Source organism: Ochotona curzoniae, unplaced genomic scaffold, assembly GCF_017591425.1.
Source record: "Ochotona curzoniae isolate NIBS_2020 unplaced genomic scaffold, NIBS_Ocur_1.0 scaffold_1852, whole genome shotgun sequence".
In the NCBI taxonomy this organism is placed as follows: Eukaryota; Metazoa; Chordata; class Mammalia; order Lagomorpha; family Ochotonidae; genus Ochotona; species Ochotona curzoniae.
In genome coordinates, this window is record NW_024467087.1 from 49,745,240 (window position 1) to 49,759,450 (window position 14,211).

Consider the following 14,211-nt stretch of genomic DNA (forward strand, 5'->3'; position numbering starts at 1 on the left):
GAAAGCCACTGTATGCTAAATGTTCTTTACTGGATAAAGAATTATATAATTTCATTAATTCCAGGTATATTACCAACTACGCCACAAAACGATTAGCCTCCAATCTTTGATAGTTTCACACCGGTTACAAGTCTAAGTTCTAACATCATATGCAAATATACATATAATGTGTAAGTGTCCCATCTCCTACTTTTCTTATCAGTCGGTACCATTTCTCAGCAATGAAAATAATACCTGAAGGTTACCTTGATACTTATTTCAGTGGATTATTAGCACAGGATAGAGGAAAATGTTTGAAGTTTTAAAACTAATATTTCATAAAGTTCATTAAGTATGAGACTTTATACATTATTTCATAATAACATAGTAAAATTTGAAATGATCAATGGTCAGGTTTTTTTCTTTAATTGTGATAAGAACTCCACAGAGGATTAATTCCAAGATCTTTCTGATTTAAATTTCCTTGGTAATTCATCCTTAATACCTGAGTCATTTTGCTCTCTTGAATAAAATATAATTATTCTAACTGAACACCTGTTTGATAACAAAAATAATGTTAAGTCTTCTCAGGCATTGTTCTGAAAATAAAAAGAAAACATGCATAATAGCTTTCATGGTATGAAATTGAGCTAGATGTGTATCAACTTTAAGACAATCCTGGGGCAGGTAAAGTGGCATAACAAGCTAATCCTCTGCCTGTGGCGATGGCATGCTATATGTTTGCCATTCGCGTCTTAGCTGCTCTATTTCCTATCCAGCTCTTTGACAATGACTGGCAGAAACAGTGAAGGATGGACCAAGACCTTGGGCCCCTTCGCTCAGATGGGAGAATTAGAAGATATTCCTATCTCCCAGCTGTGAACAAGTCCATCTCTGGCCTTTGGGGCATTTAGGGAGTGAACCAATAGACTGAAGATATTTAAACTAAAATAAATAAAACTTAAAAACAAACCAAAAAACCTTTAGGACAATCCCAAAGTGGTTTTCTCAATGTAGTTTATGTTCACGATATGTGTGTATTATGTTACTTTCTAATACAAATCAAGTACACTAAAATATTGCAAGCTATCGCACCTACTTAACTGAAATTTTATGACAAAATTATATATGCTTCCAGGGTATCATAACAAAATAGTATAGATTAGGTGGCTTAAACATCAGAATATTTATTTTTTAACATTTCTAGAAACTAAGTACAAAACCAGCAGGCTAGCATGTTCAAGTTCAGTAAGAAATTTCTTCCTGGCTTGCAGTTGGCAATTATCTTGCTCTATCCTCACCTGACAGATATAAAGCACACTATATCCTCTCATTTTAAAATATTTGCCAATTTATTATTCTTTTTAAAATATGAATTTTTATTGGAAATACCGATCAGATTTACAGACAGAAAGATCTTCCAACGGCTGGTATACTCCTCATATGGCCACAATGACTAGAGCTGAGCTGACCCAAAACCACCAGCCAAGAGCTTCTTCCAGGTCCTGAACATGAGATCAGGGTCCCAAGGCTTTTGGGCTGTCCTCAACTGCTTTCTCAGGAAACAAGCAGGGAGCTGGATGGCAAGTGGAGCAGCCGGAACATGAACTGGTGCCCATATGGGATTCCAATGGATACAAGGTGAAGATTTAGTCATTGAGTCACTGCATCAGGCCCCTAATTTATTCTTTAAGTGACCAAGGGTCTGGACCTTGCCACCCATTTGAGAGACCCAAATGGTGGTTCAAGATCCTGGATTCAGTCTGACATAGCCACAACCATTGTGGCCACTGAACCAGTAGACTAAAGATATTCTCTGTCTCTCTCTCTCTCTCTCTCTCTCTCTCTCTCTCTCTCTCTCTCTCTCTGAGTGTGTATGTGTGTGTGTGTGTGTGTGTGTGTAAACCTGCTTTTGAAACAAATATTTACAAAGACTGAATTCTTACAGAAGGCAAGGAAAAAACTTGAAAGGATAAAATTCTAACAGCATGGTATTGGAAAGTACCCTCAGCATGTCATGAGACCATTCACACACCTGGCATGTGCTATCGAAAGTCAAACGTGTCAAGAAAAATAAGTATTATCATAAAATTGAAAATGTTTCACCAAGTATACTGCATTTTGACTAACTAACTCAGTAATTAAGTAATTATTATTTGCTGGTTTTTATCAGCAAGGAACAGTTGTCTGGTCTGTCCTCATTATGTGTGCTATTTAAATTACAGGAAAAAAATAAAAAGGAATAAAGAAATTTAGAAATAGACTTTAGCTTCCTTCACTGCTTTGCCAAGACATAACACATTTATTTTCTTGAAAACGTTAGTGAATCTACACTCCCAAAGAGAGACACTTTCTTCAATTTTGTAAAGGCTATCCAATGTCCTGAGAGATCAAAGTTTTACATCTTATTCTCTGTCTCGTCAGCTGAATTTCAGATGGCAAAAAACATTTTATTCCAAATGTTTTGTTATTAAAATACACTGGTTGCTCACTTACTTAGGAAAAGCAGACGTTCTCATAAATAAGCATAGGTTTTCTTTTTAACCGTTAAGACAAGCTACATGGTATCCTATAGTAATCAAGGCAAATTAACTGGCAAAGTTGTTTGGAATACGTAATATCATTCCTTATTTCCTGATATCAGACATTGGGGTCCATAAGTGTCAGTGTCTGCCTATTTGCTGATTTATAAAAGATGGTACTGTTTTCATGTAATGAAGGTATCCCCACACGTCTTCAGCTATGACAGAAGCTCATGATGAAATGCTAAAATTCACAGATGAACATGAAGACTTTGTTATTACGTGATGAATAGTATAACTACTGAATAACAGTGAGGATAGCTCCTCCCCTTTCTACACAAAAATGTGAGAGCTATTACAAAGAGAAGTGCAGTGTTACTCAGGCAAATTTCATACCCTTAGTTGCTGATTTTCCACAAAGTCTCCTCACGGCCAGTAAAAAAAAAAAAAAAAGGAGAGAGAGACCTTGTAACGGGGAATCCATTGGAAATCTAACAAGACCATATGTCAGAAATTCATGTTGGAGGCAGAAAAGACATAGGATAGCACAGATGTCGGTCTTTCCAATCACTTTGCATATGCAACAACAACAAAATTCACATTGGGCCTGGCTCAGCAGCCTATTGGTTAAAGTACTCACCTGGCACGTGCTGGGATCCCACATGGACACAGGTTTGTGTCCCGGCTGCTTCACTTCCCTTCCAGCTCCCTGTTTGTGACTGCTAAAGCAGTCAAGGACAGCCCAAAGCTTTGGGACCCTGCACCCACATGGGAGACCTGGAAGAAGCTCCTGGCTCCAGGCTTCAGATCAGTTCAGCTCCAGCCATTGCAGATGGGGAGTGAACCATTGGATGGAAGATTTTTCTCTCTGTGTTTCCTCTTTGTAAATCTGACTTTTCAATTAAGAAAAACTTTTTTTAAAAGTTCACATTACAGGAATTATTCTCAAGTAGAGACTTATCTGCGGACTTCACCTAGAAGTAAGAACTCTTGTCATACAGATTTAAATAAGAATGTCATGTCAAAGATTTGGTTAATTAGGCCAAAAAAAAAAATTGGTAAAGGGGACAAAGGGAGGGAGGAAGGGGAGGTGACAGGGAGCAAACCCTATGTTCCTACATCTGTATCATGAAAAATGTGCAATCTACTGCTTTTATGTTAAAAATTAAATGAGAAAGAAAAAATAGCAAACTAAAATACTTGGAAAAAAATGTAGCACATAAATTATACAGAGTCTGACTGAAGGTAAAGTGTTTTGAAATTCCAAATTACATGGAAAATAGCTTAACTGTTCAATTTTAGATTTTGTAAAATTAAGTATTGAAGTTAAATTTTCAGATAATCACTAAAGGAATGAAGGATGGGGTCAGGCATTCATGTACCAGTCAATACTCCACCTGGGATATCTGTATGCCAACTCAAAGTGCCCTGGTTTTAGTCCCAGTTCATTTCTGATTCCAGTTTCTTGCTAACAGATACCCTGCAAGTCAGCAAAAAATGGTTCAAGTACTTAGGTTCCTGGTACTTACCAGGAAACACTGAATTTTAAGCTTTTTCACTTTCACCTGACCCAAATCTGGCTATTGTGCGTATATCAGGAATGACCCAGCAGACAAAGGATCTCTCACTTTTTCTCTCTCATTTGTCTCTCTTTACCTCTATCCCTCCCCCTCTCTCTTCCTCTCTCCCTCCTTGCATCCCAAATAAGTAAATAAAAATTTTAAAATATTCTGTAAAGTTTAGCCTTTGTTGTATTTCTACAAACCCTTATTTCATAGACTGCAATGTAATGTATGAGAATAATTTTTATCATTGCTTTCCAATTTTTCTTTTTCTTGATTTTAGCACCTGAGGATTCCAGCTTGGCTAACTGCAAAAGTCTTTCTAATTTATTACCTACATACACAAAAGTCTTTGCTGATTATCACCTAGCACATTCAATGTAGAAGGCAAACACAGCTGAATATTAACCCAAACCATCTCTATGTACTTTTCCCATCCTCTCTTGTAAGCTATTATTACAACCAAATTGTGAAGGACATAAACTTTTCCTATACTATATGATCATTTGGAAACAAGAATGAAATGAACAGCATAAAAGAAACCTCTCATTACAAAGTACATTACAGGTTAGAACAATGAGAACTAAAACACGAATAAGAAGACTGTGCATTTGTATAAACAGTGACTTAGAAGGATGGCCAAATAAAAGATCGTCTGAAATCTTTGTACGGTAACTTCTTTGTTATTTAATTGTTCTATCAGTCTCCTAGTTCATCACATACTATAGTGAGCTAGAACTAATGCCTTGGTGTTGTTACATTCGTCACCGAGAGCAGTTAGTTGGCTCCAGAAGTATTATCTCTAATTTTAGTGCCAGTTTCTCCATTTTCTAAATAACATACTTGATATAAAATGTTCAATATTTAACCAAGAAATGAAAGATGACTGTTAGCCCATAAACTAAAAAATCTTATTGATATTTGAATATTTAAAATAGTACTTCTCTAAGAAAATTCTTCCTCATTTGAATTGCCAGATTTAAAATGAGGACAAAACAAGGGTGCATGTTGCCTCAGGCAACCTTGAATTTCTTTTAGTGTCAAGCATCATGCTTTGTATACAGTTCATGCTAGAAAAATGTGTATTGAATGATTTAATTAGCATATAATGGATTGTAACAATATATCTATTTTGTACATACAGTTCCCAGAAGGGACCTATTTCATGAGAGAGTTAATGTAAAACATCTCTCTATACCCTTCACCCATCTTAAAAAAAAAAAATAACCTTTACTTGCTTACACAGTCACTGCTAATACCAATCACATGCTTATCATTACACATCAATACAATGCCTAAAGTCCTAAAAAGTACACATGGATCATTCAATATTGTAAATGGAAAAGAAGCATGTGTTATGCATATGAAACTCAGAGGCATGACTTGTATTTGTTTCCAAGACTCCACGTATAGAAATGTAATCCGCACTGTGAAAATGTTAAGATGGTCAAAGCTCAATTATGTTGTTTAAAGGCTAGGCTTTTGGGAAATAATTATGATTAAAGTCATTGGAGTGGAATTCCTGATTTAATCCTGGTGGCTTTATAAACCAAGGAGAGGGACACATATAGATGTGACATACCTGCTTATTGTTATGAGATGTTCTATTCCACGTCTGGAATCTGGCTGCAACAACTTTATCACAAGATAAGGCCCCTAAAATTCTTACCTATAATGAACCTAAACCCCTTTATAAACTACCCTATCCCAGGTATTTCATTATGATAATGAAAGCTAATACAAAGCATATGCAGGGATAGTCAGCTTTGATAAACTGAACTACAAAACTATAAATGATGTACCCTGTCATAATATTTTCTTTCTCATTTTCTTAATATGCACTCTATATTATTTGTGCATATTCAATATACTGATATTTATCAAATATATGTGTCCCATCAGAATTTAGTCCAAATTAATTATCCTGAAAGGATTACTTTTAGAGAGCATTGCTTCCAGATGAACTTTGGATGTATGGTAGAGCCTACATGAATTTGAATTACAAACATCTTCAATACCAAAAATAACTTGATGGCCCGGCGGCGTGGCCTAGCGGCTAAAGTCCTTGCCTTGAATGGACCAGGATCCTATATGGGTGCGAGATTTAATCCCGGCAGCTCCACTTCTCATCAAAGCTCCCTGCTTGTGGCCTGGGAAAGCAGTTGAGGACAGACCCAAGCCTTGGGATCCTGCAACCGCATGGGAGACCTGGAAGAAGTTCCTGGCTCCTGGCTTCAGATTGGCTCAGCTCCAGCCATTGCGGCCGCTTGGGGAATGAATCATCGGAGGGAAGATCTTTCTCTCTGTCTCTTCTCCTTTCTGTATACCTGACTTTCCAATAGAAACAAATAAACCTTAAAAAAAAAAAAACATGACTTGAAAGGCAATATATTTTGACAAGTATCACTTCCACTGAATTCAAGTTAGTGCTCTACTGTGCTACTAGACTGTTAGCCATACAGCTGCAGAGTTTTTGGTGGGGTCCTGTTTAAAAATATCAGTAGTTAAATTTTCATATGTAGCTTAAGTCTACTCTGATATGCCACCAGGAAAAAACGGAATCTTCTATTTATTTCTGTCTCTTCCAGAACAGTTAATATTTAACGTGCTATTTTCCCTAGGTATGAAAGCTAACAAATAAAGATTGGCCAAGGACTAGTAGCAACAGTGTAATACATTGGGTGGAATCACAGCTAATGCTAAACAGTCATAAAACAGGTAGAGATTGAATAAAAAGAAAAAAATTTCAAAAGATTTGCCAGGGGCTATTTGACAAGAATACTAAAGTACTCAGCTAGTGCCAGCAGCCTTTTCCTATCCAGGTCTTGGCCACCTTTCTCCCACTATCCCTCAAGCTTATCTGAGATGAAAGAATTACACAATAAGTAAAACCTTTTGACCTAAACCTACATGTATTCCAAAATGAGAGCAATAATTCTGAATTATCTCTAAATTTTACATGTATATTTATCATCTACTAAGGAAGAATATTTGTTCTCTCTGCTGAAAGATTCGTTTAGGCACTGAAATCATTCTTTCTACAGGTTATTCTGTAGGATATGTCACTCATAACAGATATAAACCTTCCTTGATGCTTTGCTGAAAATCATGGTTTAGTGGTGGCATGATTCAGAAGTGGCATTCGTAATTTAGACATGTGTGGATTTTTATCAATTTGCAGTGCTCTGTATACTAACTCAGAGTATAATCACTCAGATAAAACAGAAGTATCAGAATCATAAACATGCCTCAGCTGAACAAAATCACCTGGGAAATACAAAAATGATTTTCAAGCATCTTAGGATTTAGTGCTAGATGTTGTCCTTCTCAGAGAATAATAAACGATACTCCTTTCAATTTCAGGCAACAAAAAAACTATCTGAGTCTTGTATTTCATATTCAAACACTTCATCTGATTATAAGAAAAAAGAAATGTGACCACAGCTATCCAGGATCCCAAAAGGAGTTATAATATTAGTTCTGTTCACGTGTGACAGCACTTGACTACTTAAAATTGCATTAGGAGCCTGACGCAATGGTTCAATGGCTAAATCCTCAACTGACAAGCACCAGGATCCCATATGGGTGCCAATTCATGTTTCAGCTGCTCCACTTGTCATCTAGTTCTCTGCTTATATCCCGGAAAGCAGTAGAGAACAGCCCAAAGCCTTGGGACAATGTACCTGGGTGTAAGACCTGGAAGAAGCTCCTGGCTCCTGGTTTTGCATAGGCTCAGCTCCAGCCTTTGTGACCACTTGGGGAGTAAATCAGCAACTCTTTCTTTCTCTCCTTCTCTCTGTAAATCTGATCTGTTTTTCTAATAAAAATTAATAAACCTTAAATAAAATAAAAATAAAATTGCACTAGACATATTCTGTATACTATTGTTTCATTAAATGTAAAAACCCAAATATATTAAGATGTCCAGGTCCCTATCCTCTGTGTGTGTTTAATTTGCAAGTTGCCACTCCATCCTAACAGAAAAACTAAAAAATTAAAAAAAAAAAAAAACAGAAAAAGAAATAGCTATTCTTAGTTAATCACATAAATGGGGTCTCATGGCACAACACTGTCCCCAACTTTAAAAGCCAGAGAATCACTACTTACTACAGCAAAAATCCGTAAACAAAGCTTTAGTAGGAATCAGTGTAAGAAAACCTACATCAAAATTGATGAACTGCTTTGAGGGGCCCAGCCAAAGGCAGCCTTCAAAATGTCTGTAATTCTTACCTTCAGTAGCTCTATACCAGACTCCCACAAATAACATGAAAGAAAAATGTTCTCATTTCTCCACAGAAGAAAGAGGAAGCATACATCAGATCATATTTAAAAAAAAAAAACAAACAAAAAACAGCTCATTCTATTCTTAGCAAGTACTACCCTCACCAAAGGAAAACCAACAACAAAAACACTTCACTATAGTCTAACTGTGGTGGTTTAGATGCTGCCTCCCCTCAGAAATCCCTGTTGATATTTAATTACCACTGAGATAGCATTAAGAGATGGTACCTTTAACAAATGAGTAAGTCAAGAATGTGTGCCCTGATGAATGGATTAATGCTGTTGTGGGAGTGGACTAGTCTTGGACTCTAGCCCCCAGAATTCTGAGCCATATGAACTTCTATTGCTTATAACTTAAACAGTTGCAAATATTCTGGTACAGTAGCAAGCAGAGAACAGACTAAGATGCCAACCTAATGGAGTTTTTTTTTTTTTGTAATTTTTATTTACTTTTTATTGGAAAGGCTGATTTACAGAGAGGACAGAAAGATCTTCTATCCACTGGCTTATACTTCGAGTGGCCGCAACAGCCAGAGTTGAGACAATTCAAAGCCAAGAGCTTCTTCCGGGTCTCCCACGTGAGTGCAGGATTCCAAGGCTTTGGGCCTTCTTTTACCACTTTCTTAGGCCACAAGCATGGAGGCAGATGGGAAGTTAAGTAACCAGGACAAAAACTGGTGCCCGCATGGGATCCTAGTATGTGCCAGGTGAGGATATGAGCCACTTGGCTACTAGAGTGCTGTGGCATAGCAAGTTTATCCATTGCCTGTAGTCCCATCAACCCACATGGGTGTCTGTCTGATTCCCAGATGCTCCACTTTTGATCCAGATCCATGCTAAGACACCTGGGAAAGTGGTGGAAGACAGCAAAATTACTTGGATGTCTGCACCCATGTGGGAGACCCAGTAAAAGCTCCAATCTCCTGGTTTCAGCCTGCCCCTGCACCAGCCATTGTGGCCATTTGAGGATTAGCCATCAGATAGAAGATCTCTTTCTCCCACTCTCTCTTCCGCCTTCCCTTTCTTTCAGCTTGCTTTTCAAATAAACAAAGAAATCTTTTGAAAATTTAATGGAAATATCCAAGTGTAGCATTCTAGGTGGGGGAAGAAAAACATTGAACTTCAGCCCCTAATACTCATACTACCCTCAGGTAAAAGAATTAAACACCAGAAAGAGGTGTAAAGGTCACAGTATATGATCAGAGGCTCATCAAAATATAATCATAGGTCTATAACGCATCCCCTTCATTATAACCTTCCTCCCATATTACTGCAAGAGATCCATTTGCCGAGAACATCATATTCAGTTCTCAAAAAAAAAAAATTACAGGACAAACTAAAAAAGGAAAATTAATACAATTGGAAGAGGCAGAACAAGAATCAGAACCTAAATTCAGATTATGTTATAATGTTGGAGTTCTCATTCTATAAGTTCACAACAACTGAATTCATTATTCTAAATATTCTAATGGAAAAACTAAACAGCATGTAAGAAAAGATGAGTCAGGAAACTGAATAGATGTAAATGTATAAAGAATCAAACAAATTTCAGAGGTAAAAAACACTGTTATAAATGAAGAATGAATTTAATGGATTCATTAGTAGACAAAAAGGCTGAAGAAAGAATTTGTAACCTTGGGGTTATGTAAATACAGACGTCCAAAACTAAATAAAATCAAATACATACATACGTACTTTAAAAACATAATGAAATTCCAAGAACAATGGGGCAATTATAAAAGATACAACTTTCTCATAGTGGAAATATAAGAAGGTGAAACAAAAGCACAAGAAAAAGCAGTAATTATTGAAAAAAATTTCACATTAATGCTGGACACTATACTAAACATTTTTAAAAGCTCAGAAATGATCATCAGGACAAATGCCTAAATGAAAATCAAAGTAAACCTGGGTGTAGCATAAACTTCAGAAAACTAAAGGAGATAGAAAAATCTTTAGAGATGCCAAAATAAAAGTTAACAATTAATCCATGTAAAAGAAAACAGAAATTACATCTGTTTTTCTTCAGAAATGATGCTAGCAGAATGAGAGTGAAGTTAGATATTAAAAGATTTTAGACAAAATAATAGCATAAACCTGAAGCACTTTTAATCCTGTAAAATCATCTTGCAAAAAACAAAGGGAAATAAAAACTAAACGCCAATTGATAGCATATCTCTCTTTAGACAAATGTTATAGGATGTTCTTTAGAAAAAGGAACATCATACAGATCATAAATGTAAATCTATAAAAAGTAAAAGCATTGGAGAAGGAAAAATGTGATAGTAAAGGAAAATTTTTCTTAATCTTAACTGATCAAAGAGATGATATTTTGCTAAAAATAATCACAGCAAAGATGTATTGCATAGATATATGTAATAGAAATGAAAGACAGCAATGACATCAGGGATACATGAGAATCATTAGGAATACTGTGTTTTCATAAGCTATTCTAATCACCTGTGAAGGAATATAAGAATTTCTGAAATTAGGCTCAGTTATTTCTAAATTCATATGCCAAATAACCTGTAATAATCACTATAATAAACATTATAAAAAGCATAAAAATAAAAAGTAGTATTATGAATAGGCTAAAACGAAAATTAAAGCTTATAAAAGTTTCAATTAAAACAACAAAATAATATAAACATTGGAAATTGGGGGGGAAAGACAGCAGAGTTAAAAGTAAGGTAGATATCAGCACAACTGAACCAATGATGGCTCCATATGTAAATAAAACTAAATATATGTGTAAATATATGTAAATAAAATATACAGATTCTCAAAGTGGTTCAAAAAATAAAACACAAGTTGTACATATGAAATCAACTTCATTTCCTAGATTTAAAAATATATATCTGGGACCTGACACAATAGCATACCTGCTGAAGTCCTCACCTTGCATGTGCCGGGATCCCATATGGGTGCCAGTTCTAATCCTGGTAGCCCCTCTTTCCATCCAGCTCCCTGCTTGTGGCCTGGGAAAGCAGTCAAGAACGGCCCAAGGCCTTGGGACTCTGCACCCACATGGGAGACCCAGAAGAGCTCCTGGATCCTGGTTTCAGATCAGCTCCGCTCCACCCATAGCGGCCGCTTGGGGAGTGAACCATCAGATGGAAGATCCTCCTCTCTGTATATCTGTCTTTCCATAAAAAATAAATCTTACCAGATTGGCCCACATAAACAAGAACACCAACGACGCTTGCTGGCGAGGATGCGGGGAAAAGGGAACCCTATTCCACTGCTGGTGGAGCTGCAAATTGGTACAGCCTCTATGGAAATCAGTCTGGAGAACACTCAAACAACTCAAAATCTGCATACCATATGACCCAGCAATAGCACTCCTAGGAATATATCCAAAACACCTGTTTTACGACAAACCAACATGCATCCCTATGTTCATTGCAGCACAATCAGTAATTGCAAAAACATGGAAGCAACCGAAATGCCCATCAGCAGAAGATTGGATAAGAAAGCTTTGGTTCATCTACTCCATGGAATACTACTCAGCTATTAAAAAAAAACAAAATGCAGTTCTTTGTGGCTAAATGGGCACAACTGGAAACTATAATGCTAAGGGAAATGAGTGAATCCCAAAAGATTAGATACCACATGTTTGCCTTGATTTAACCTGTAATTTTTGTATGGTTGTTTGTTATTTTTTGAACCTGTCATTGATACTGTCTCAACCCAGATGTTTCGAAGAATGGAACTTGCATTATTTTTAACATATTGTTTACCCAATACTATGTCAATTAATTCCATAATGTTGTATATTGATACTGAGGCCTTGTTGGGGCTTTTAACTGACCGGATCTTTACTCTGTTAGACCTATCTTCAGACCATAGAAGGTCTCCCCAAGAGGCCACTGAACTTATCTGGACAATAAGACGCTGAACTTTATGCTAGGCATGTGTTTGCAAGCAATGAATCTCAACTGAACTTGAACTGTGGTTATGCAACAAGGTGGAGGAATCCACCATGGGGGGAGGGGTATGGGAGGGGTGGGGGGAATCCCCAGCGCCTATAAAACTGTACTACATAATACAATGTAAGCAACAATAAAAAAATAAATAAATAAATAAATAAAAAAATAAATCTTAAAATATATATGAAAGTAATACAGAGATTTAAAAAATTTAGATAGAGGGGGCAACATTCATTGCGCTCATTGAGTTAAACTACACTTGCAGTGCCAGTATCCTATATCAGGGTACTGGGTCAAGGCCCAACTGATTTGCTACTGCATCTGGGAAGAAAGTACAAGATGGCTCAAAACACTGGGGCTCATGTCATCCATATCAAAACCCCAGATGGTGTTCTTGACTGTGGCTGTATTCTGGTCCCACCCTAACCATTGTAGCCATGTGGGGAGAAAGTCAGCAGATAGAAGATCGCTCTTTCTGTCTTTCATTCTGCTTCCATCACGCTTTCAAATAAAAAAGAAGTCTCTTTTTAAAATACGAATACATGGGCCTGGAGTGATTATGTAGCCACTAAAGTCCTCGCCTTGAATGCACCAGGATCCCATATGGGTGCCAGTTCTAATTTCGGTAGCCCGGTTTCCCATGCAACTCTGTTTGTGGTCTGGGAAAGCAGTGGAGGACGGCCCGAAGCCTTGGGAGCCTGCACCCATGTGGGAGACCTGGAAAAGGGTCTGGGCTCCTGGCTTCGGACTGGCTCAGCTCCAGCCGTTGTGGCTACTTGAGGAGTGAACCATCCAATGGAAAATCTTCCTCTCTGTCTTGCCTCCTTTCTGTATATCTGCCTTTCCAATAAAAATAAATAAATCTTTAAAAAAAAAAAAACTAATTCATAGGAATAGGGAGTGCTCCAAGCTGCTGGCTTATTCCTCACATACTAAGTGCCTAACACTAGGCTGGAGCCAAAGCCAGGAGCCAGAAATTGAATCCAAGAACTCCACATTATTGACAGAAAGTTGATCACTTAAGTTGTCTCTCTTGTATCTGTATTAGCAGGAACCTGAAATTAGCAGTCAGAATTGGAAATTTATTCCAGGTATTCTGGTATAGAACACAAGTGTCTAAACTAGCGTCTTCACTCTTAGCTAAGCTAAACAGATGTCCCAAAAAACAATTATAAATATAAGGACACATAGACTAAAGGGATGTGTAAAGATATACTATGCTAACAACAATCAAAATAATGTGTACATAGCTATATTAATTTCCTATGAAGCTCACTTTAGATGAGGAAAAATTATCAGACATAATAAAACAATGATAAATGGATCAATTCTGCACGAAGACAGAGCAATTCTTATACACGTGTGTTTAAAACAGGGCAGAAAAATATGTGATACAAAACATGATAGATAACAGGATGTAAGAGAATCTTTAATAGGTTGAAATGTCAACAAAAATGTATCCTGTATCAAAAAGGAATAGATCACACAGAAAACCAAAAGTATTGTAAATAAATGCAGGCTCAACGCGGTCACCTAGTGGCTAAAGTCCTCGCCTTGGACGCAAGGGGATCCTGTATGGGTGCAGGTTCTAATCCCAGCAGCCCCACTTCCCATCCAGCTCCCTGCCTGTGGCCTGGGAAAGCAGTCTAGGACGGCCCAAAGCCTTGGGACCCTGCACCCGCATGGGAGACCTGGAAGAAGCTCTGGCTCCTGGCTTCAGATCAGCTCAGCTCTGGCTGTTGCAGCTATTTAGCAGGTGAACCTGTAGACAGAAGATCTTTCTCTCTGTCTCTCCTTCTTTCTGTATATCTGCCTTTCCAATCAAAATAAATAAATCTTGCCGGACTCAGAACCCTATCCAGGAAAAGATAGAGTACAGAACAAGTCGATCAACCACCTCAGCTCTATGTTGGCGGCAAAATACTGGGCAAATGGAGA